Source organism: Sebastes fasciatus, chromosome 8, assembly GCF_043250625.1.
Source record: "Sebastes fasciatus isolate fSebFas1 chromosome 8, fSebFas1.pri, whole genome shotgun sequence".
Taxonomy (NCBI): Eukaryota; Metazoa; Chordata; class Actinopteri; order Perciformes; family Sebastidae; genus Sebastes; species Sebastes fasciatus.
This window is the reverse complement of record NC_133802.1, coordinates 29,731,869-29,757,244: the sequence shown is the minus strand read 5'-3', so window position 1 is coordinate 29,757,244 and position 25,376 is coordinate 29,731,869. Positions and strand designations below refer to the sequence as shown.

Sequence of the window (25,376 nt, the reverse complement as noted above, 5' to 3'; positions counted from 1 at the left end):
TTCAAATGTTCGATGACTCATCCTGCACTCTGGGGCGTTTACAAAAAATTCCTCCAATAAAATGAGACTTTGGGTGACTAGCTAGCCGATCGTTTGTGGATCGGATCGATGTACGTTCTTTGATCGAAGTAGCTAACAGATCAATTTGAAGAGGGACTAAAAGAAATGTGCTTTTGGATATCAGTGGGTTAAAACACTGTTTTCATTCCCAAAACAATGTGGCTCAGGTCTGATTCATTCAAGGGAAAAATGTAACGATCTTCAACCGACTCTGTGTCACTGCAGCGCCGCAGTTCATGCAGGTGACCGTCCACCGGATGATGACGGCGGGTGAGCGGTCTAATCAAAGGATTTGATTGAAATCCCACTTGTAACTGTACACAAATATTCTGTTTCACTGTGAGATACGTCACAGTGCAGCCGTTAGAGACGCTCTAACTTCAGTTTCATTGGGACTTTAAAGGAGCAGTGTGTAGAATCTGGCGGTATCTAGCGGTGAGGGTGCAGAATGCAACCAACTGACACTCCTCCTGTCTTCCAGGCGTGTAGGAAAACTACGGTAACCAGCGTGAAAATATGAATGTCTCTCTCTAGAGCCAGTGTATGGTTTGTCCATTCTGGGCTACTGTAGAAACATGGAAGACTCCATGAAGAGGACCCGCTCCCTACGTAGATATAAATGGCTCATTCTAAGGTAATGAAAACACAACTAATCTTATTTTCAGGTGATTATTCACTAAAGAAAACATACGTATTAATATTATATTCCGCTTCTGCCAATAGATCCCCCTAAATGTTACACATATTTAATAATACACATTTTTGCCTCTCTACTGAGTAATTCTGCTAATAATGAGCATTTTTCAAACACTATATTTCTACAATTTCATCATCTGGTTTTGGTGATTTTGATTAAAAAAAAAATGTCAGACTTGCATTTCAGTTCTTTCTGTCCTGTGGTATTTTGGCCTATTTTTGGATCCAAAACAAACTGTAAACACACGATGACCGACAGGGAACTCATTCATCAGACGGTCTCGGTGACCTTTGACCCTCTCTATACATCAACTCTGCACTGACTGCCGGAGCAGAACATCCAAACAAAGTTCATTCCCGTGACTGACAGTCGAGTCACGCTGCATTTAACCTCACTGACAGCTAAATTTATTTCCTCCGAAGGTCACTAAGAGCTCACAACGTTAATGCTGATTGGACACATTAGCTGAGCTGGTCGTCCCCCATCAGAGACAAACAGAAACGTGATGCAGACCAACCAGATTCATTTAAATTCTGAATTCAGATCAACATTATGAGAATATACTAGTGAAATACATTCTTATGCGGATTGGCATGTTTTTGACCTCAAAATCAAATGAAAACTAATTGACTTTAATGTCTGAGTTACAGATGTACTGCTAGTCAGCGTTAGGCTGTAACACATCACAGGATGTAACTCGAACTGCACCATAATGAGCTCTTTTATAGGTGCTGTGTTATAAATGCAATGGGCCTCCATAGAGTTTAATGCATTATATAAAACATAATGAATCATGAACTGTACATGTCACCATAATGAGCTGTTCTACCAACACAGTCTCACAGCAGTTCATGAAACAGTGGGGAAATTTTAAATATTTTTTTTTCGTGACGCTCAGCACGACTTTAAACAACGTATTTTTCACGCGTTTTCCAACAAATGTCCAGCAACACCTGACGCACGTGTCACTTTCCGCTGCAGTCTTTTCAAAATAAAACGACTTAGTTAGGTTTAGGAATAGATTGACTTGGTTAGGTTTAGGCAACAATCTCTTGGTTAGGTTTAGGAAAAGATCGAGTTGGTTAGGTTTAAGCAACAAAACCACTTAGTTAGGGTTTATGAAAAGATTGACTTGGTTAGGTTTATGCAAAAAAACTCTTAGGTTTAGGAAAAGATTGACTTGGTTAGGTTTAGGCAACAAACTCTTAGTTAGGTTTAGGAATAGATTGACTTGGTTAGGTTTAGGCAACAAACTCTTAGTTAGGTTTAGGAATAGATTGACTTGGTTAGGTTTAGGCAACAAACTCTTAGTTAGGTTTAGGAAAATATTGACTTGGTTAGGTTTAGGCAACAAACTCTTAGTTAGGTTAGGAATAGATCAACTTGGGACTCCTAATGAATTGGATTTAGGAGACAAGCGTTAATTGGTAATTTGGCGAGAGACTAAAAACAGAGACGCTCTTGTCCATCGTCAGTACGGAGATACAACACGCGGAGACTGAGTGGGTTAAAGGAACAGTCCGGCATTTTATAAAATCTTGAATCAACATCATGAGATAAAAACCAAAATCCTAAATTCTGTATGTCTGTCTGCATAAAGTGATTCTAATTTACTTTCATATTGTAAAATGGCTGCTGTTACATCACTGGCAGGGGGAGGGGCTACAAACCAACATGCCTGAGAGTTTAGAGAAGTTCTTATGCTCCGTGAGATGTGAAAAACTCCTGGTTTGTTTTGGAAAAAAAATCTCTTTATTGATGTTAAATCTGCACGCTGTGAGATAAATGAGGTGGAAACATGCACAAACACCGGTATGGTCCTTTAAACTTCACGCATTACAGGATTTTATCTCCCAACTGAGACCAAACTGGCTCAGACGTCCACATCACATCCGTCCATCAGCGGCTCTGTGTGAACATGAAGCAAAGTGTTTCTGCAGAAGCTGAAAAGCCTTTTTTTTGTTTTAAACTCAGCGGAGCCGCCGGCTTCATTAGTCTGATAAAAAACATTTACCTGACGCCTTAAACTGTGAACATTAACAGCTGTTATTTTAAAGCGTGTGAAGTGGCTCCAGAGCGGGAAAGGAAACACTGAGCTGAGCTGCTGTTTCACTCATTAACAGGCTGCCACGTTCTGACCAACGAGTACAACTCAACACACTGTTCTGTTCTAACGATTCATAAAGAAAACAGACTGGTACCTCTTTCCCAGGAGAAAATCTACGGTTCTTCTACCAGTTCCTCCAACTCAAATGTTATTTATCAGGCCATAGTTGAACTTTTAAAAGGGACAGTGTGTAGGATTCTATTCACTTATGTATCGCAATTTTTTTTTTACGATTTTAAAATCGATTTTTTATTGCCAGAATCAATATATTTGTTTCATTTGAGTCTATGTGGAGGTAGAAGGAAGTTACTGCTTTTATTGGTGTAGTCTGCGTAACATGACGTTCCGTATCCGTCAACATAAACAAACCGCAGCGAGTCGAAACGACTGAGCAGAAAACAGCGGAGGGTCAGCGTGGATATGACCTGCACCCTCACATGTTAAATCCAAAGTGGTAAACACTACACATCCAGTAAAGTATGGAAACACTTTGGGTTTCACACATTGCAGGAAAAGCAGAGCTAGGCATCACGGCTAAAGCTGCATGCTAACTCTGTCACGGACAGGAAACGTTATCATATTGCGGTAACGTGCGGTCAGGCCGGCCGTCACTCTCATCTCCGTGGTCAAATGGGCCGACGCTACAACTGTAGAGCACCCATATACTGACATTTATGTTAAATGCATTCAAACGGCCCCGATGGAGCTGACCATGGATGTATAAGGAGAACGGAGCTGACGGGAGAGCTAGCGACGGACTTGAGAAGTTAGAGGAAGTATACACGTGTGACTACGTCCGGTTCTCAAAATAAGGTGTTAACAAAGGGAACTGTATATACAAAATAAATATATTGAAATAAGATTGATTGGATTATATTCACCAGAAGTGTAAAACATTACATGTCCCTTATAAATTAAAAAGAAAATAACACTAATTTGAGAAGTAAATGTCTTTATTCTTTGATTTTTTTGAGATGCTGGAAAAAAAATTTATAAATAATTCCTGACAATGATCCTGATGTATTTAACTTCAGGACATCTCTGACCAAAAGTGTATGATTCAACTTTTTACCCATGGTGTAGTGGTAAAAAAATTAAAGGTAAATCGCAGTAAATTGTAATATCGAATCGCAATACTTAAAAATTGCAATACATATCGAATCGGCACCCAAGTATTGTGATAATATTGATCAGGAGATAGGTGTATGGTTCCATAGTGAATGTGCAGCGGTTAAACAGGATTTTTGATGATACTAATGAGTGTGAACCATTTTAAGATCTAATTTCATTGCTGCAGTTGCTTATTTTGTAACATGAGTGCCAACAAACACCCCTAGCAGAACGGTAAGTTGTAATTCGTACGTGCTTCGTCAGTTTATAAAAGCAGCAGTGTGACATTAATACAGGATCAGTTGACTCTCAAGAGCTTCAGTTACAGTAGAAACCCTCTGATACTCTGAGGTACTTGCTCTGTGAGAAGGATCATCCTGTAGAATATTACTGTGATAATATCAGATTCTCTTAATCTGCAGACTCTTTTATTGAGGTCACCTGCAGAACCTCGATCTCTGACGCTGTATCTGTCTGATTAAGGAGGAGGTCAGAGGTCACGGCGGTGTGATGACGATTACGAGAACAGGAAGATAGATGAAGAAACATGGCGGTGTTTCCCTCAGAGCAGCTAGTCTTTCTGTATTTCCACCACAGAGAGACGACTAAAAGCATTCTTCTCTCTCGGGAGATACTTAAATACTCAGTTTACTTTGGGAACTGCATTAGTTGCTAAGTTACAGAACATTAAATGATTATTAGATGATTTTTAAATCAGAAAACCTAATGCCGAATTCACACCAGAGCAATGGCGAAGTGCGGCCTGCGGCGAGCTGCCATGTAATGTCTGTGAAAAGCTGCGTTGGCCATTTGATTCTGCAGCGAAGTGCGGCCAAACAAAAGTTGGGAAAACTTTTAGCGTCGATGTGCGGCCAGAGAATTCCCTCAGCTAATCAGTAAACCGATCCTGAAACATATGAACACGCCTCCTGACCGCAGAAGTGTGGCGCTCTCAAGTATTGCGGTTTTCATATTGCGATTTATTGTGATTTTTTCACACGCAGACCCTCCACCGTTTTCTACTTTCTAATTTTGGCTAGCTGCGGATATGACGTCACGTTACTCAGACTACTACAATAAAAGCGGTAACTTCCTTCTACATCCGCACAGACTCAAATTAAGCAAATATATCAATTCTGGCATTAAAAAATCAATTTCAAAATCTTAAAAAAAAAATTTTTCCCACTCCTGTTTGACACGTGTGAATGCAGAGCCAGAGGTTTTATGTGAGTTGGGTCGGCTGGGAATTTCTGATATATGACATTTAAATAAAAGAATTCACTGCTGATCTGCTGAAGCAGCTCTGGTCCATGTTATGACTATTAAATCTAAATATTTATCAGGTTAAGATCTCAGACTGAAACACACTTTAGTTCATCTTTAATGGTTTAAAACAGCATAAAAAGAGATGCTGAGAGGTTTGAGTTGAAAAGTCCAAACTGACATAACAACGGAGACGTCCAACACAGCCTTGGTGTTGTTACATGTTTTCAGTCATTTACTACAAATCACATGTACTTTACATTCCTGAGGACCATTTAACTGAAACACAGCGCAGAGTTTCAGATCTGTGGACGTGCTGTTTATGCGTTCATCTAAAAACTGATGGTTTGTTCTGAAAACAGTCACACGAGTGGAAACTCTACAGGATTTATAGCTAATGTGGAAAAAAACATGTGAAGAAAAAAACAGTGTTATGATCCTTTAATGGCTAAAAAGGGCAGGACTCCACCCTGAACACACACTAACACACACACACACACACACACACACACACACACGCACACACACACACACACACACACACACACACACACACACGCACACACACACAGGGAGTCTATGTGTCCCTGTTGGTTCATAAAGCATTTCTATAGCTCAACAGCTGCAGCGTGATGCCACACACACACACTAACACCGGAGTAACATGCAATTATGCATACACAGGATGTGAACACACTGGTACATACATGTATTTGACCCTAGACTCCAGAGATTAAATCACACACACTTTACAGCAGCAGCTACGTGTTTGCTTAAAGGTTCTCTTTAAGAGTCGTAAACAATTTGACTTAGTTTACGAACATGTTTTACTTAGTTTTCACACATATTTTACTTAGTTTACGTACATATTTTGCTTGGTTCCCATTCGTATTTTACTTTGTTTACGTATTGTTTTCCGTTATGTTATCTTGTTTCCATACGTCTTTTGCTTATTTTTCGTACGTATTTTACGCAGTTTACATGCTTATTTTACTTAGTTCCTTGTAATATTTTACTTAGTTCCCTGTACGTATTTCACTTAGTTCCTATGCGTATTTTACTTCGTTTACGTACATATTTTACTTGGTTCCCATACTTATTTTATTTAGCTTACATGCGTATTTTACTTAGTTTAAGTATGTATTTTACTTAGTTCCCGTACGTATTTTACTTAGCTTACGTACGTATTTTAAGCCCAACCATGATGTTTTTTGTGAACCTAACTAAGTGCAACCCTTTCATGGTAACAACATGGGGTTAAATGACAGGCGAAAAGCCTAAGATGCGTTATCATGACACGCGGAATGTCCTTAAAATGTTGTGCTATTTCTACGCCTTCCATGAGATCAGGTTGGAAGAGGAGAGGACCGTCATGTGAGTGCTGTGTGAAGGACGGCAGATCGATTTGTTAGATGTTTGTTACTGAAAAGAAGACTTAAACTTCCTTCATGTTGTCTTCATTCTCAACAAAGATATAATGCAGACGAGATTATCTGGGTTTGTCAATTTTACACTCTAAACAAGTTCAGATCTTTAGGACACTTTAGTCATTCTTTGCCCGTTTGGTTTTTATTTTATGTTCATTTATTTTATTCTCTTATTCCTTCTAACTGATTCAAATTATTGTATGGATTGTTGCCTGCTATGTGTTAAACTGTGCACATCTATCATTATGTGGTGTATACTGTATCAGTTTTATGCATTTTATTTAACATCTGGCGAAGAGACAACAGATGGAGATTAAACAGTACAACACTTCTCTTCATTATGTTCAATTAATGGAGAAATTAATGTGGCAGATCCTTTATTTCTGTATTTTTCTGCCTCTTTTATCCATTTCTGTAGATTTACTTTGTTGGTTGTGCTTTCCTGCAGTATGTGTGAATTTACACTCCAGTGAACACACTAAACACACTTCTGAACACAAGCACACAGTATGTACACACACAGTACACACACAGAGTACACACACACGTATGTATTTGACCCTGACCTCTGTGAGGATGAAGCACGCACTCACACACTCACACACTCACACAAACACAGTACACACAGTACACACAAACACACAGGTCCAGCTGTCTGAGGTCAGGAGGCAACGAGGGAGGAAGTGAAGGTGTCAGCTGATTGTTTCCTGCCTGTTCCTCAGCTCATCCTGTGTGTAGTATGCGAGTTACAGTCTTCAGTGAGAGCAGCGATGGTGAGGAGACGGTCAGTGTTTCAGGGACATAATGAATGAAAATGATTCAAAAATACATATACGATACAATACACTAAATTCATTAAATTAGGGCTGTAAATCAATTCAAATATTTAATCGTGATTAATCGCAAAATAATCACACATTTTTTTATCTGTTCAAAATATACCTTAGGGGGTCATTTGTCAAATATTTAACATGGGTTAATGGTTATCAACATGGGAGTGGGCTAATATGCTGCTTTATGCAAATGTATGTATATATTTATTATTGGAAATCAGTTAACAACACAAAAGGTACTGCATTTAGCATAAAACAATATGCTCAAATCATAACATGGCAAACTGCAGCCCAACAGGCAACAACAGCTGTCAGTGTGTCAGTGTGCTGACTTGACTATGACTTGCCCCAAACGGCATGTGATTATCATAAAGTGGGCATGTCTGTAAAGAGGAGACTCGTGGGTACCCATAGAACCCATTTTCATATCTTGAGGTCAGAGGTCAAGGGACCCGTTTGAAAATGGCCATGACAGTTTTTCCTCACCAAAATTTTGCGCAAGTTTGGAGCGTTATTTAACCTCCTTCGCGACAAGCTAGTATGACATGGTTGGTACCAATAGATTCCTTAGGTTTTGTAGTTTCATGTGATACCAGTATCTTCACTCTTGCTCATGCCCGCTACGCATTATTATCGCATCAACTTTGACAGCCCTACATTAAATACATTAAATACATGGGTCATCCCAGAACAGCAGCTGAGTCGGGCCGGTTACGGCTGAACTTCAGTAGATCCGGCTGTGCTCTCTGGCCCATGAACTGCCGTCAGGTTTGGCTTTGGGTTTTGGGAACAATTTGTGAATCCGCTCCAGTCAGCGGTGCTGATGACGTTGTTATGATACGTACATGAAATAAAGCGGCCGTTTTCACAGCACTCTCACTCATCATTTAGCTTCATTCCAGATGGCCATGTCGTTGTGAACATATCCGTGTATTGGAACGTTCAGATCAGATGAAGATGACAGACAGACCAGACAGACCAGACGGTCTGACTGTAAAATGTCTTGGAGGTGAAACGCTGCAGGCTGAAAATATCATATCAGAGTCTGTCTCTCCCTCTCTTTCTGCTGACTCAGCGTTTCCTCAGCGCTGACTCCATTGCTGACTCAGCGTGTGTGTGTGTGTGTGTTTGTTTTGAGACTAATTGTGTACTAATAAACATTGTGTGTTACAGGAAGACAAAGTGCTTTAGACTCAATTAGACACAAGCACACACACGTCTACCTGATGTCTGAACACACACACACAGGTGACAAGTTGACCTGATTTCATCTGAATGTAGCACGCACACACACACACACACACACACACACACACACATACAAGGTCAAACACACACACACACATATGATCAATATTCCATAATAAGCAGCAGCAATGATGGATTTCCAATAGCAAGATAACTGGAGGAGGAAATAATCCCATCATTACCTCCACACACACAAACACACACACACAAACACACACACACACACACACACACACACAGACACGTTGCATCGTATCCTCATGCAACGGTTCATATGATATCTTACAAAAAGTTAATCCTCATTTTTCGGGCGTTTTCCTACGATGTCCAGCAACACGTGTTAATTTACACTTGTTACATGCATACAGTCTTTTCAAAATAAACTTCTGTCTTCACAGGAAACTATTTAGTTAGATTTAGGAAAAGATTGTGGTTTGGGTTAAAAAATAACTACGGAAGTGGCATTACTTAATAAAGGAAGTAACAAATAAATCAACGCTGACTTCTGATTTCACACGGGACATGAACAGCGGTCTCCTGGTGAAAGTCTGGTGTTTTACCACTATAGATGACAATAACAAAGTACAGTACAGAAATGTGTACAGTACCCTCTTACACCAGAAAAATAGGGCTCCCCCAGAAGCTACGGTGTAATTCAAACACTGTAACTATTGTAACTATTACCATGCATATGTTTTTTGTGTAAAATATATTGAACATTGAATGACATCAGATCTAAAATATTGTTCCTTCATTTAGCGCAGAGATTTCAAAAGTGGCAGATAAAATTTCTCAGTGGCAGACAAAGAAAATATTTGCCTGCCACAGTTGTAGGAAGTGAGAAAAGTTCATTTCAGACCCTGCCTCCGGTCTGTGAAGGCTTTAACACGTTATAAACTGCCTCGTGGTTACACACACCGCTCAGCACTTTATTCTTCTCTTTATTCTTCATGTTGCAGAGCGTTTCTACTGTTTCATGTTTGTAGGAAGCCTTGCAGCTCAAAGAATCTCAACTGAACTGAAGTACAAAAAGTCACCTAAACTGCCCAAAAAAAGCCAAATATTTTATTCAATTCTGATCTCAGAATTCTTCTATATGGTCTCATAAACATCCAGAATAAAGTGCTTTTCTCTGGTCGCCCATCGTAGTAACAAAATATCTTCGGCTGCTAGAGTCCTCACAAGATCATATAAACTCCTGTTCTGATGTCTCTCTGTCGGCTACCAAAACTACATCTGACTTACCAAAGCTTTAAGTGTCTCCGTCCTACATCTCCAGTCTCATTACTCCATCAATTTCCTGACCTCAACCATGTTGTTCTATTAAGATTTTCCCCAGTGACTGTGTTTTTACATGTGAATATTTTAACATTAAAGTGTGCAGAGACTCTTTGGATGATAAATAAACTAAAGTTGCCTATAAATTGTGATTAAATCCAGTTCAACCAAAGCTCCAGTGCTAAATGCTATAATACATAGGAATATGCACAATGTGAGCACAACATGAAACCAGAGTTACAAGGTTTCTACATGAAAGCAGTAATGTGAGCCATAAGAAAGCGGCGACCTCTGACCTCTATCATTGATTCTCTGAAACCGACTCACATGCTCACCGTGACAATTAGGGACCGGCTCTAGGTCGGCTTGGAAAGGCTCGGGGAGAAGGTGCTTCCCGGGGCCGTGGACAAAGTGTCACCGGGGCGGACTGTCCTTAGTGCGCCCCAGCCGTGTCGTGCCCCCAGGACGGGGCTCGGCCTACGTAAAAAGGCGCCAGGGGTCTGTGGCGATGTCGGCAACCCACCCGACCCGTTTTGAAACACGGACCAAGGAGTCTAACTCACACGTGAGTCAGAGAGTGCAAGCAAAACCCTGTGGCGCAATGAAAGTGAAGGCCGGCGCGCAACCGGCTGAGGTGGGATCCCGGCCCTGCAGGGTCGGGCGCACCACCGGCCCGTCTCGCTCGCCAGCGTGAGCGCGTGCGATAGGACCCGAAAGATGGTGACGAGAGGTTAACGTCACGCTGCCGTAACGTGGTATCGGTGCCGTTGCATCGGAGCCATTTTGCGATTACGATTACATGAGCACAGTATTGGACCCAATACCCGATACTGGTATCGGTATCGGTGCATCCGTAGGGACAATGCTAACATGCTGATGGTTAGCAGGTATAATGTTCACCATGTTAGCAAAGAGTATAGAAGCAAAGAGATGAAACTCTGCTGTTTTTTAAAACAGCCACCATTTTGGACTGAAAGTACTTATTATATTTATAATATTGTTATTGCTAAACACCGGCCATTTCAATAGAATATGACAATAGAATAAAAATAATTTACTTTTCATCCTGAATGATGAACCACATTTCATAACCATCCATCCCATAACAGTTGCAGAGATGTTGTGTGTAATGTGATCTGAAAACAGGAGAGTGATGAAAAGCAGAAACAAATGTTGCTCTGTCAAACATGATGAAGAGTTTGTAGCAGATGTTTCAAACAGAATGAGTGTTTCCATGTCCCTGTGTTTATTAGTGGACTAACAGAGCTGATGTAAACTCAGCTACTGAGAGCTGGATGGATCTAAACAGCAGAATACAGTCTGAGGACTTTAAGTAGGACGACGTGCTCATATGGTGCTTTCTCTTAATACAGTGTCTGCAAATGAAGCAAACACATACAGACAATAAACAGCTGTGTTTACAGTTATAATGATTAGGGGTTGGGGAAAAAACTGATCCACCTATGTATCGCGATTTTTTTTTTTTTTACGAATCTGAAATACATTTTTTAAACTCTATCATGAACAGGAAAAATTACCGTATTTTATACTTCCTCTAACTTCTCCATGTCCGTCTCTAGCTCTCCCGTCAGCTCCGTTCTCTTTATACATCCATGGTCAGCTCCATCAGGGCCGTTTGAATGCCTTTAACATAAATGTCAGTATATGGGCGCTCTACAGTTGTAGCGTCGGCCCATTTGACCACGGAGATGAGAGTGATGGCCGGCTTGACCGCACGTTACCGCAATACGATAACGTTTCCTGTCCGTGACAGAGTTAGCATGCAGCTTTAGCCGTGATGTCTAGCTCTGCTTTTCCTGCAATGTGTGAAACCCAAAGTGTTTCCATACTTTACTGGATGTGTAGTGTTTACCACTTTGGATTTAACATGTGAGGGTGCAGGTCGGATCTACGCAGACCCTCCGCCGTTTTCTGCTTTGTTGTTTGTCACGCTATTCAGACTACAACAATAAAAGCGGTAACTTCCTTCTACCTCCGCATGGACTCAAATGAAGCAAATATATCGATTCTGGCATTAAAAAATCTATTTAAAAATCGTAACAAAAAAAAATACATGGGTGAATCGCTTTTGTTTTCCACCCAAAGTATCGACTACTAAATTTCTGGTATTGTGACATCCCTATGTCGTGAAACACTGTAGAGCCGTCATAAAGAAACAGCACATAAAGATTTATCCAGTAAATACATATATATCTCTCTCTCTCTCTCCCGCTCTCTCTCTCTCTATCTATCTATATATACTGTATATATGTTGCAATAAAACATGTTGAGCCTCAATGTCAGACTGCAGCTCTTCATCCTCATCTCTTATTCTGATGGTTTAAAACACCGTGGTCATGTGGCTGTTTTTATCTCTCCTAATAAAAAACTAATCACATTACAGATTGATCTTATTATTGATAACCTATCAGGTCAGCTGAAGGTTCATCTGGCTGGGAGAGTTTATAAACTATTTATTGGAACTAAAGATGCAAAACCAAAACAGAGTCGTTGGATGACGTCCAAACCGAACCGTTGCTCCACCATTAAATACAGGCCTGCTGATGAGGTGGCCATTAAGTAGTCTGCCTTCTCATGTATTGTCTTCAGATAATATAGAAATATCCTACTATCAATCAGTCTATTTATTTATATATTTTAGAGTTCAAACACATTGGATGTTTTTCTTCCCCTTAATGTACAAAACAAACCGAACCAAAACCGAGACCCAAAAACAGCAATACAAACCGAACCGTTACACCACTAACTGGATTTATCTGGCATCATTAGCGTTGTCTATTTTATTCATCATTTATTTATTCGACTGTTTTCCTTCTTATGGTGAATTCTTATAACTGTGTGTTTTATTTTCTATGTGATTGATGTTATTTTGATCAGGACGCTGCTATAAAACAGATTTTTAATCTCAGTTAAGTGTCTCCTGTTTTAACACAGTTCCATATAATCTGAACTGCCATTTACTTTCATTATCAATTATTCGGCTGATTATTTTCTTGATTGATTGATGAATTGTTTGGCCTTAAAAGTCGGAAAATAGTCAAAATAAATGCCAGTTGGAGTTATTTAAAAAGGGACGTCTTCAAGCAGAAAATCCTCACAGCTGAAATCATAAAACGATCAATTTAAAGGATTAATTGATTCGGCTGTAATCTGCTTTTATTCACCTGCTGCACTTCCTCCTCTGTAACACGCATAATCACTACTGATCAATCTGGTTATTGATCAGATGAACATGCTTCAGATTCAGTCAAACACTCTCTGAGGCTCCTCTTGTTATTTCTCTGCCTGTTCACATAAATAAATAAATAAATCTCCATTTTGTTTCCTTTATCATTCACCTGAATCTAATCCACTCGATCGATCAGGTTATTGATCAGCTAAACATCTGTTGGTAAGGACACATGTGGGTGAGAGCTGCTGCTGCTGCCTCATTTACAACCTACTCATTCATTATCATACAACCGATCACATCAGTTATTGATTACATGATCCATCAGCTACAGACTGTTGACTCACATATTTATTGATCCTGTATTATATAACTGATCAGAGAAGTTATCCTGCAGGAGAATCTTTATTGTCGTTAAAAAAATCTGATTAATGTGTATTGATCGTCTGATCACGTCACTGATTGAGTTCTAAATATATCATTTAAAAATTGATCATCAGGTGATTTCTCTGATTGAATGTTATTTTAGGATCAAATCAGGTGATTGGCTCTCTGATTGATAACCTTCAGCCTGATCATAAAATCTGATTAATGTGTATTGATCATCTGATCACGTCACTGATTGAGTTCTAAATTGATCATCAGGTGATTTCTCTGATTGAATGTTATTTTAGGATCAAATCAGGTGATTGGCTCTCTGATTGATAACCTTCAGCCTGATCATAAAATCTGATTAATGTGTATTGATCATCTGATCACGTCACTAATTGAGTTCTAAATGTGTCATTTTAAAAAATTGATCATCAGGTGATTTCTCTCATTGAATGTTATTTTAGGATCAAATCAGGTGATTGGCTCTCTGATTGATAACCTGATCATTTACATCGATCACAGCGGGATGAACATCTATAACCAGTTCGATCCCGGTTCTACTCGGAACACGAATCGATCAGTATCGGTTTGTGTGATCCGGATCGGAGGATGGAGGGCTCCTTCCTCTCCAGCACATGGACGCACGGATGAAGGCGGATTCAGGAAAAACATCCATCTGGATTTAGTGCGTGTTTTGCGGGCAGCAGATCATCTCATCTACGGTTCTGGAGCGACGTTTACACATTTTTCCGGCGTTTCAGCTGCGATTTAAAGCGTTTTTCTGCTGCCTCCCCCTCTTTGTTCTTCTTTAATGGATCGGCGTCTGGAGCCTAGCTACCTCCCAGACCCCCCTCCTCTCCTCCTCCCTCCTCCCCCACCACCACTCACTGAAAAACACACATTTTTCAGCCCACAAATCGCCTCTTTAACGCACAGAATTTAACCGTTTAAAAATGGAACACACAGCGAGCGGTGCACTAACGGCAGGCCGAGCATGTCTCACTAAATACCCTCCGAGGGGTGAAAGAAAGCAGCCCTACCTGGAGGTAGAAACCCTCCCCCGGTCCGGTTCCTTCACCCCCACACTCCCCCACTCACTGGGTGAGGAAACAGTGGAAAAAAAGGGGACATTTCCACGCGTAAAAACGTGGAGAAGAAGCAGCAGATGAGCGGTGATGCGGCGGGGAGACGAGGCGTTTTCCCCCCGAAACATCCACACACATACACCCCCCTACACCACCACCAGCTCCACCACCTCCACCACAGCTACCCCCACATCTATCTGGCACCCTGGACCTGGAGAACCCCCCATAACATCTCTACACAGAACCTCCTCCAGAAAGAAAGCTCCAGTCTTACCTGGACGGAGACGCGCAGAAAAGTCCAATCAGTTATTTAAATCCAACTGCCCAACTGCTGCCGTTACTGCCGTTCTTCTTCTTCTTCTTCTTCTTCTTCTCCTCTTCTTCACATCAGGTGTTGGTGGTGGAGTCCGGACAGGTAAACACGTCCTGCGTTAAAAAGGTGAAAGAATAATAATCCAGAGTTGTTGAGAGTGAGAGATGTGAGATGTGAGATGTGAGAGATGTGAGAGCGGAGCGGCGCAGCGCGTCTCCCCGGTTCACACACAGCCTGCCTCGGCTTGGCTCGGCTCGGTCTGCCGCTGCTCCGACACAACCAGCCCCCACCATCTGGACCGTACCACTCCACACCCGGCTGGGAGGGGGGATGTTAGCCAATTAAAGGGAGCTCAATTAAACTAGTTCCATATAAATGAATCGATTAACAAAAGGCTCAACTAGCCAACAACAATATTATTACTAAACAGGAGAATCTAGTGTTGTTTTTTAATCTTAAAGTAGTAGAGATGGAGTGTTTGCAGCTGTTCCACCCCTATACAAACTACCCCTTTGGTTCAGTCCAGCTCCTTAATCTGCTGTTTTTCTCCTCCCAAAGCCAGATGTGGAGAGAGACTGAGAGAGAGACCAAGACTCACAATGAGAGAGAGAGAGAAATATATAGACAGATGCAAGGATGTATATATAGAGAGAAGAGAGATATAAAGATAGAGGGGGAGTGAGGAGCTGCATGGAAATATAAAAAAAGATGCAGAGATGGAGGAGTGAAGAAACATGGAAATAGAATATAGAGATGGAGGAGTGAAGAAAAGAAAGCAGAGTAAAACAAATATTGCTTACAGGGAATGAGAAAAGGAATACAACAACATGACGTAGAGATGGACAGAAGGAAAAATAGAATAGAATAGAAAGCTTTATTGTCATTGTATTAAATACAATGAGATTCACAGTTGCCACTTCTGGTCAGTGCTTTAAAACAAAAACTTGACAAGGCTAAACGAGGCACATAAAACATATAACAGGTAAAACACACACAGTTATAAAGCAAATAAAACAGGTAAAGTAGAGGTAATAAATAAATATAAACAGAAGTGTTACACTAGAGGTATAACATTTTATACAAGAGTAACTGTAACAAGGATCGATAAAGTATTTCTGATTATGAGAGTCAGAGATGGAAGAGTAAAGAAAAATGGAAATAGAATAAAGAGATGGAAGAAATGTGGAGGAGGAAGAAAAGAAAACAGAAACGGTTATTGGCTCACAGGGAATGAGAGAAGAAATACAACAACAAGACGTAGAGATGGACTGAAGGAAAAAGACAAAGATATAATTAAAGAAGATAAATATATGTAGAGAACGAGGGAGATATGTAGAGGAAACAATATAGAAGGAGAAGACAAAATTAACTGTGCAATACTGTCATCAAGAAATATTCTCATTTATTTCTTATTTATACCATTCTGGCATCTATTCTACACATTTATTATATTTGTTATATATTGCACGTCTTAATGCAAATATTTGCACATATTTCTTATATTAAAATTTTCTTATTTTTGAATTTTAGTACTTACTTATTATACTGACTTATTTATTTACATATATTGTGTTTATATATTGTAGCATTATGTACATAGTTTACATTTTTATATGCAGTAGATCTTGTGCAATGTGAGTGATGTGCAATATATGTTGTTTGTGGTTTATATTGTTTGTGTTTCTCTGTTTACACGAGGATTGCTGTTTGTTTGTAGTTATTGATGCTGCTGTGGAGGCAGCTGATGGTGTGCAGCACTGAGTCCAAAAGAAAATTCCCCAAGGGGACAATAAAGTGTATCGTATCGTATGTTACATACTTCTTTATTTCTATTTTCTTACATTTCTTTGTTTATGCAAAAGCAACCGTAACAGGGATCAATAAAGTATTTCTGATTTTGAAAATCAGAGAGGTGGAGAAATGAAAGAATCAGAGATGGAGGAGTAAAGAAAAATGGAAATAGAATAAAGAGATGGACGAAATGTGGAGGAGGAAGAAAAAAAACCAGAAACGGTTATTGGCTTACAGGGAATGGGATAAGAAATACAACAAGACGTAGAGATAGACTGAAGGAAAAAGACAAAGATATAATTAAAGAAGATAAATGTGAAGGGAAAGAGGGAGATATGTGGAGGAAACTTTGGAAGGAGAAGACAAAATGAACTGTGCAATACTGTCATTAATAATGCATTTATACTGTACATTCAAGAAATATTCGTATTCATTTCTTATTCATACCATTCTGGCATTTATATTTATACACTTAAAAGATCCCACTTCTCAGCGTTTTGTATTTACTTATTTGCACTGTGGTTATTTGTTATATATTGCACGTCTTAATGCAGATATTTGTACATGTTTCATATTTCTTACATTCTCATTGTCTTATTTTTATTTTTAGTACTTTCTTATTATACTTACTTATTTCTTTACACATATTGTGTTTATATTGTAGCATTATGTACATAATTTAAATGTCACATACTCCTTTATTTCTATTTCTATAAAAATAGAGGTGGAGAGCTTTATGTTAAACTAGTTATCTTTATGTTAATCTAGTTATCTTTATGTTAATCTAGTTAGCTTTATGTTAAACTAGTTATCTTTATGTTAATCTAGTTAGCTTTATGTTAAACTAGTTATCTTTATGTTAATCTAGTTATCTTTATGTTAAACTAGTTATCTTTATGTTAAACTAGTTATCTTTATGTTAAACTAGTTATCTTTATGTTAAACTAGTTATCTTTATGTTAAACTAGTTAGCTTTATGTTAAACTAGTTATCTTTATGTTAATCTAGTTAGCTTTATGTTAAACTAGTTATCTTTATGTTAAACTAGTTATCTTTATGTTAAACTAGTTATCTTTATGTTAATCTAGTTAGCTTTATGTTAAACTAGTTATCTTTATGTTAAACTAGTTATCTTTATGTTAATCTAGTTAGCTTTATGTTAATCTAGTTAGCTTTATGTTAAACTAGTTAGCTTTATGTTAATCTAGTTAGCTTTATGTTAATCTAGTTAGCTTTATGTTAAACTAGTTATCTTTATGTTAATCTAGTTAGCTTTATGTTAAACTAGTTAGCTTTATGTTAATCTAGTTAGCTTTATGTTAATCTAGTTAGCTTTATGTTAATCTAGTTAGCTTTATGTTAAACTAGTTAGCTTTATGTTAATCTAGTTAGCTTTATGTTAATCTAGTTAGCTTTATGTTAATCTAGTTATCTTTATGTTAATCTAGTTAGCTTTATGTTAATCTAGTTAGCTTTATGTTAAACTAGTTATCTTTATGTTAATCTAGTTAGCTTTATGTTAAACTAGTTATCTTTATGTTAAACTAGTTATCTTTATGTTAAACTAGTTAGCTTTATGTTAATCTAGTTATCTTTATATTAATCTAGTTAGCTTTATGTTAAACTAGTTATCTTTATGTTAAACTAGTTAGCTGTAGGTTAATCTAGTTAGCTTTATGTTAAATTAATTAGCATTATGTTAAGATAGTTAGCTTTATATTAATCTAGTTAGATGTAGGTTAATCTAATTAATATTAATATAATAAGTAAATAAATAAATACAAATTTGATATCATATATATAATAGGCTATAATATAATATATAATACATTTGATCATAATTTTAGCAAAATCTATATTCATAAATCCAAATTTAGCCACTCTAAACCCTTATTTATAAGATTTGAAAATGAAACCAAACAGTACATTAATACCATTTTAATTCACTGTTGAGCTCTCTCTCTATATATATATATTTATATATATATTATATACAGGCCAACTTATTAGGAGCCTAAACCACTATCAATAGACTCACAACGTATTGTTACTTTAAATAAAAAGGTACTTTCTTATGGTTACATAAATATACTGTGAGTATACTGACATAGTTAAAATATACTCAATCAGACATTGACTTTACATTTTTTATTATACTTTAGATGTGGAAAAGCATACTTCCTTTTTACTTCTTGGTGGTTGGGGAGGAATTAGAGGATGCTCACAGTTTATTTAAAACATCAGTAAAAACGTACACGTGTGTGTGTGTGTGTGTGTGTGTGTGTGTGTGATTACAGATTAGTCACATCCTGACAGGCTGATGAGTCAGAGTCAGACGAGCTGCTGCCGGCTACAACTCCATCAGAGAGACAATGACACAGACAGACAGTGAGACAGGTAGAGGGTTAGTCAGACAGACAGACAGACAGTGAGACAGGTAGAGGGTTAGTCAGACAGACAGACAGAAAGACAGAAAGACAGGTAGAGGGTTAGTCAGACAGACAGACAGACAGGTAGACAGGTAGAGGGTTAGTCAGACAGACAGACAGACAGTGAGACAGGTGAGAGGGTTAGTCAGACAGACAGAAAGAAAGACAGAAAGACAGGTAGAGGGTTAGTCAGACAGACAGACAGGTAGACAGGTAGAGGGTTAGTCAGACAGACAGACAGACAGGTAGAAAGACAGACAGACAGACAGACAGGTAGAGGGTTAGTCAGACAGACGGACAGACAGACAGGTAGAAAGGTAGAGGGTTAGTCAGTCAGACAGACAGACAGACAGACAGACAGGTAGAGGGTTAGTCAGACAGACAGACAGACAGACAGACAGGTAGACAGACAGGTACACAGGTGAGAGGGTTAGTCAGACAGACAGACAGACAGGTAGACAGGTAGAGGGTCAGTCAGACAGACAGACAGACAGACAGACAGACAGGTAGACAACCGGCTAATTCTATTAGCAGTTTGTTGAGGCAGGGTGGCATGTGATTGGCTGAAAGGTGAGAGGGCAGTGACATCACCACTGTCATGAAAAGTGACATCATGAAATAAAAAGTGAACGTCTCATTGTGGGTTTTGGAGAGTTACAGATGTTGTTGGACCCCAGTTCAAGTTTACTGGCTGAGTTCAGGTCCTGACACACTGAGCTGACGGTCGGCTGTCAGACAGTTTGGGTCCGTCGGTGAGCGTCTGTCCAGGTTTTGCGTTGTGTCTCGCACCGTCGGCTCTAGTCGGGCCGTGTCAGAGTTTTTTCGGCTAATCCAGCATGTTGAATCAGCGGCTGTCGTCTTTGCAGCGTGTTCAAATGCAACTTTTTGGCTAAAAAACACAGTCAGCCTTCATCGCCGCTAGTTCTCTGATGTCAGCCTGGTGTGTCTGAGTCTTAATCTTTGATAGACAAAATAAACTCTTTGATTTCCAAGTGACGTCCAGGAGACTCTGAACCAGAGCTGAGGTGGATTATTCTGATATATATATATAAATACTGTCTGTTTGGAGCTCATATAGACTCAGATCCAGAGAGAGACTCGTGGCCTTCAGACCTGCTGCTGTGGTCTGAAGCAGCAGACTCAGTATTTCCAGCAGCTGGAGCCTAAAATAACCGGGACCCGGGGCTGGGTTCAGGTTCAGGTTTAGACTGGAGGTTAGATCCTGCGAGGCTCTGAGGGTTCACCCTGTAATCAGCTTCGGGTCTGACAGTTCTGGTTTTTCCTTCTCCCTCTTTCTCTCTCTCTCTTTCTCTCTCTGTAATTTACTTAATTGAAGCCACTTGAGGGGTCTAGCCCTCTCCTCTTTTCATCTACGCCTTCTCTATTCTTCACACTGTTTCCTCTCTCCTTTCCTTTCACATTGTTTCCTTTCCTTTTAGTTTGTTTCCTTTCATTTAATTTCCTTTTACTTTGTTTCCTTTCCTTTTAGTTTGTTTCCTTTCCTTTTACTTTGTTTCCTTTCCTTTTAGTTTGTTTCCTTTCACTTTGTTTACTTTCCTTTTACTTTGTTTCCTTTCCTCTTACTTTGTTTCCTTTCCTTTCCTTTTACTTTGTTTCATTTCCTTTCCTTTTAGTTTGTTTCCTTTCATTTCCTTTTACTTTGTTTCCTTTCCTTTGCTTTTACTTTGTTTCCTTTCCTTTCCTTTGCTTTTAGTTTGTTTCCTTTCCTTTTTTTTGACTTTGTTTCTTTTCCTTTCCTTTTACTTTGTTTCCTTTCCTTTCCTTTTACTGTTTCCTTTCCTTTCCTTTTACTGTGTTTCCTTTCCTTAGTGAAGGTATTTCTGCCTCCAGTCGGGCAGAGAGCATCAGACTTTGTGTACGTCCAGAAGAAGAAGAGCTGAACTGTATGTGGAAATAGAAATGTAATCAAAATGAATTGATTACCTTTTTCCTGAGGTTTATGTTACATAACATGTCATATTATTTAATACTCCAGTAGATGTTTCCATCCACCTTTTATTCTCCTTTTCAATCTGTGCTTGAATTAAAAAAAAAAACAGAGTGGAAAAACAGGAAATTAAAAAGTAGTTGTGAGGATAAAAACAGAAACAGATTTAGTGAATAAATGACGAGGAGGCTGTAACCTTCCTCACATTAATACATGAAACTATCAGTTTGAGCTCTTTGAATCACCTCTTCATCTTCTGTGGTGCTTTAATGGCACGAACAGCTGGTTGTAGATATTATACTGATATTCACACAACAGGAAACAAGACATCAGTCAGCTTTTATTTTGAAGGTTTTATGGAGACTAGAATTTAAACTACATCTGGATGGAAACTCTGAAAGGGGAATTTACAACATTATCTGTCTCTCTTCCTCTATCTTGTTTTTTCTTTTACTCTCTAAAAACATTTTCTCCCCCCTCCATCGTCTCTCACACCTCCCCCCCTCCACCTCTCTCTCTTCAGTGTAAATTGATGCCGATCACCCGTTAATCTCTTTAAGTCGGCGTGAAACAGCCAGCGGCATGCATGACAATAGGCCTCTGTGTGTGTGTGTGTGTTTGTGGTTGCAGGACCTACTGTATGCTTCTTCCTTTTACATCCCTGCTACTATTACCCAACATCTGGACCCGTGTGTGTGGTTGTGTGTGTGTGTGTGTGTGTGTGTGTGTGTGTGTGTGTGTGTGTTTACGAGGTCGAAGCCGCAGAACTGAATGAATTCTGTGTGTGTCTGTTTTTATTTATTTTTACTTCTCTGAGGTTTGACCGATATCCAACACATCTGTCTGTGTGCGTATGTGTGTGTGTGCGTGTTTGTGTGTGTGTGTGTGTGTGTTTGTGTGTGTGTGTGTGAGACAGTTTATTAACCAGAACCCAAACACACTTAAAGCTGAAAACACAACCACGTCACACTGATCACACTCCAGTTTTAAGTTACTCTTAATGTTGAAATTACCTTTCAAAGTTTTCGTTCTGGGGTTCAGGTGTAGCAAACCGATCTCGAGGGAAGGCGTATAAATACCACGACATTACACGGACATTTCGCGTGTCATGAGTACGTATTTTAGCGTTTTAGCGTGTCATTTGTACGCCATGCAAACGTCCGCAATTCAGGTTCAGGCAAGAAAACAACTAACTCAGGTTCAGGCAAGAAAAACGCTTAGTTAGGTTAAGGGAAAACATCATGGTTGGGCTTAAAATAAGTACGTAAACTAAGTAAAACACGTACGGAAACAACTACGGAAAACATGTCACAAACGTCAACAAAAAACGCGACAATTGTTGTAACGTGACAAACGTCACTAACTTAACTTACAAAACAAAACACGGTTCACCAACAGTCTCGAACACGGGTCTCTTAAGTCCGATGTCCGTTACATGGACATTTTGTGCGTCATAAATATGCATTTTTTGCGTTCTTAGCGCCGCTTTTTGCGTGTTATTTGTATGCAACGCAAATGTCCACAGTCAGGTTCAAGCAAGAAAACCACATAGTTAGGTTAAGGGAAAACGTCATGGTTGGGCTTAAAATAAGTACGTAAACTAAGTAAAACACGTATGGAAACAACTACAGAAAACACATGTGACAATCCAACAAACACAAGGCTTTCATCACAGAAAATGAAAATACTCAAGAAAAGTACAAGTACTTGTACCCCACTCTCCACCGCTACCTATCAGATGATTATACGTTAGATGTTGTGTTTACAACCGGATGTCTTCTGACGGCTAGTTGAAGCACAGGTTGACAGGACAGTCTGCCTGAGAGCCTTCACTCAGGGCAGAGAAGCTCTCCATCTCTCTCTCTGTCTCTGGTTGATGGCGGGACGGCCGCCAGGCTTGGTTGCTGAGGTGGTTACCATGGTTACCGCTGAGCCTCGCTCTGACCTGATTGTTCAAAAAAACAAAAAAAAAAAACAATGAGGGAAAACTTCAAAGAGGAGCTGCTCAGTTGCCTAGCAACAAGGCCCGGTGGCAGGACGACTCCTCTCTCTCTCTCTCTTAAATCACTATCTGTCTTTTTTCATCACTCTATCAGTCCGTCTCATCTCTCTCTCTCTTCATCACTTTCTTTTCCCATCTCACACCACTCTTCCTCTCTTCTCCGTTAACTCTCTCATCACTCTATCATCCATGTTTCTCCCTCTCTTCTCCGTTAACTCTCTCATCACTCTATCATCCAAGTTTCTCCCTCTCTTCTCCGTTAACTCTCTCATCACTCTATCATCCATGTTTCTCCCTCTCTTCTCCGTTAACTCTCTCATCACTCTATCATCCATTTTTCTCCCTCTCTTCTCGGTTAACTCTCTCATCACTCTATCATCCAAGTTTCTCCCTCTCCTCCGCGAACTCTCTTATCACTCTCTCTCTCTCTCTTCTCAACCAGGAGACGGCTGTTCGTGTCCCGTGGGAAACTAAAAGTAGCGTTGACTTATTTTGTCATGTCAGTCTTTAGTCACATGACTCGTCGGTATCGTCAGTCCTGTGAGTCACATGAGTCGCTAGTCAGTGAAGTTAACGTCAACCATGACTGTTTCCTAACACTAACTAAGTGGTTGTGTTGCCTAAACCTAACTTGCTGTGAAAATGTAGGTTTATTTTGAAAGGACATTATGCATGTAACCGGTGTATATTGCACGCCGTCCCGGTCCGTCTGAAAGTAACGCAAGAGGGGAACCCCGTGTGTCCGTCTCCGATGCTGAGGGGAGCTGACCAAACTCCACTAAGGACAGGTGGGTCAAACAAACACACGACTTTCACCAAAGAGACCGCTGTTTGTGTCCCGTGGGAAACCAAATGTAAATGTTTCGTCACGTTACGTTTCATAAGAAAGTCCGCTAAGGGTGGTTGTTATTTATTTATGGTTGTTGTGTTACGTTGTTGCGTTACGTTGTTGAGTCACGTTGTTGCGTCACGTTGTTGCGTCACGTTGTTGCGTCACGTTGTTGCGTCACGTTGTTGCGTTACGTTGTTGAGTCACGTTGTTGCGTCACGTTGTTGCGTTACGTTGTTGAGTCACGTTGTTGCGTCACGTTGTTGCGTTACGTTGTTGCGTTTATTTGTTGCGTTACTTTGTTGTGTGGCGTTATTGCTTTATGTTGTTGTGTTACGCTGTTGCCTTACATTTTTGCGTTACTTTGTTGCATTACTTTGTTGTGTGACATTATTGCTTTATGTTGTTGCTTTCCGTTGTTGCGTTCCGCTGTTGTGTTCCATTGTTGTGTTGCGCGCCGTTGTTGCTTTCCATTGTTGTGTTGCGCTCCGTTGTTTGCCTTCCGTTGTTGCGTTGTTGTGTTGTCGTTAAAGTGAAAAGCCATTATAGAATTTTTGCCCAGTGATGCCAAAAACGTTCTGCCTACAGAAGCTTTAAGTGCGGTTCTTGAGTTCTTGAGTACTTATTTACTTCCCACCACAATCACAGACATCATGACACAACAACTCATTTTTTATTAATTTCCTCCATCACCTCCGTCTATTTCTATCTGGATGCCTGTGGTCTCTCCTCCATTCACAGAGACAACACCCACGACCTGACCGTGTGTGTGTGTGTGTGTGTGTGTGTGTGTGTGTGTGTGTGTGTGGCTGCCATAAAGCACACACTCTACATTTATTGCCAGTAGTTCCCAACACACAGCTGGCAGTCAGAGAGTTGCACTTAGTGGTTTTAAAGAATCAGAATGAGTGACAGACAAGTACAAGTGTGTGCGTGTGTGTGTGTGTGTTGGAAAAGTCCTATGCTTGCAGCAAAGCATGATGGGAGTGCAGGAAGGTCTTGTGGTTGCAAAGGATTTAACACACACACACAAACACAGAAAACACACGGTTACAGCATGTGTTACAGGTTGTGTGTGTTGAATCACGTCTGCTATCTTTCGTAACCTATGATGTCACACACACACACGCACGCACGCATGCACGAACGGCACACACACACACACACACACACACACACACACACACACACACACACACACACACAGTCCAGTCAAGCCAAAGGTTTAATTGAAACCACCTTCTTCCTCTCTGAGTGTGTTCTTTCTCTTCCTTTACACTCGTCTTGGCTCTGATATTAATTCACTGTGTGTGCGTGTGTGTGTGTGTGTGTGTGTTTGTGTGTAGCTGTAACTTCATCATCTCACAGTATTATAAACACACACACACATGCTG

At 39.8% G+C, this 25,376-nt stretch overlaps 1 protein-coding gene across 1 annotated transcript in view; it reads right to left on the bottom strand.

Moving 5' to 3' along the window:
* Positions 1 to 15,266, bottom strand: part of plxna3 (plexin A3) — a 135,236-nt gene extending 119,970 nt beyond the window's left edge. Inside the window, exon 1 of the mRNA XM_074644942.1 lies at positions 14,945 to 15,266. The gene's annotated coding sequence lies outside the window, so the exon portion shown is untranslated. The remainder of the gene's footprint in view (positions 1 to 14,944) is intronic.
* Positions 15,267 to 25,376: the final 10,110 nt, after the last annotated feature.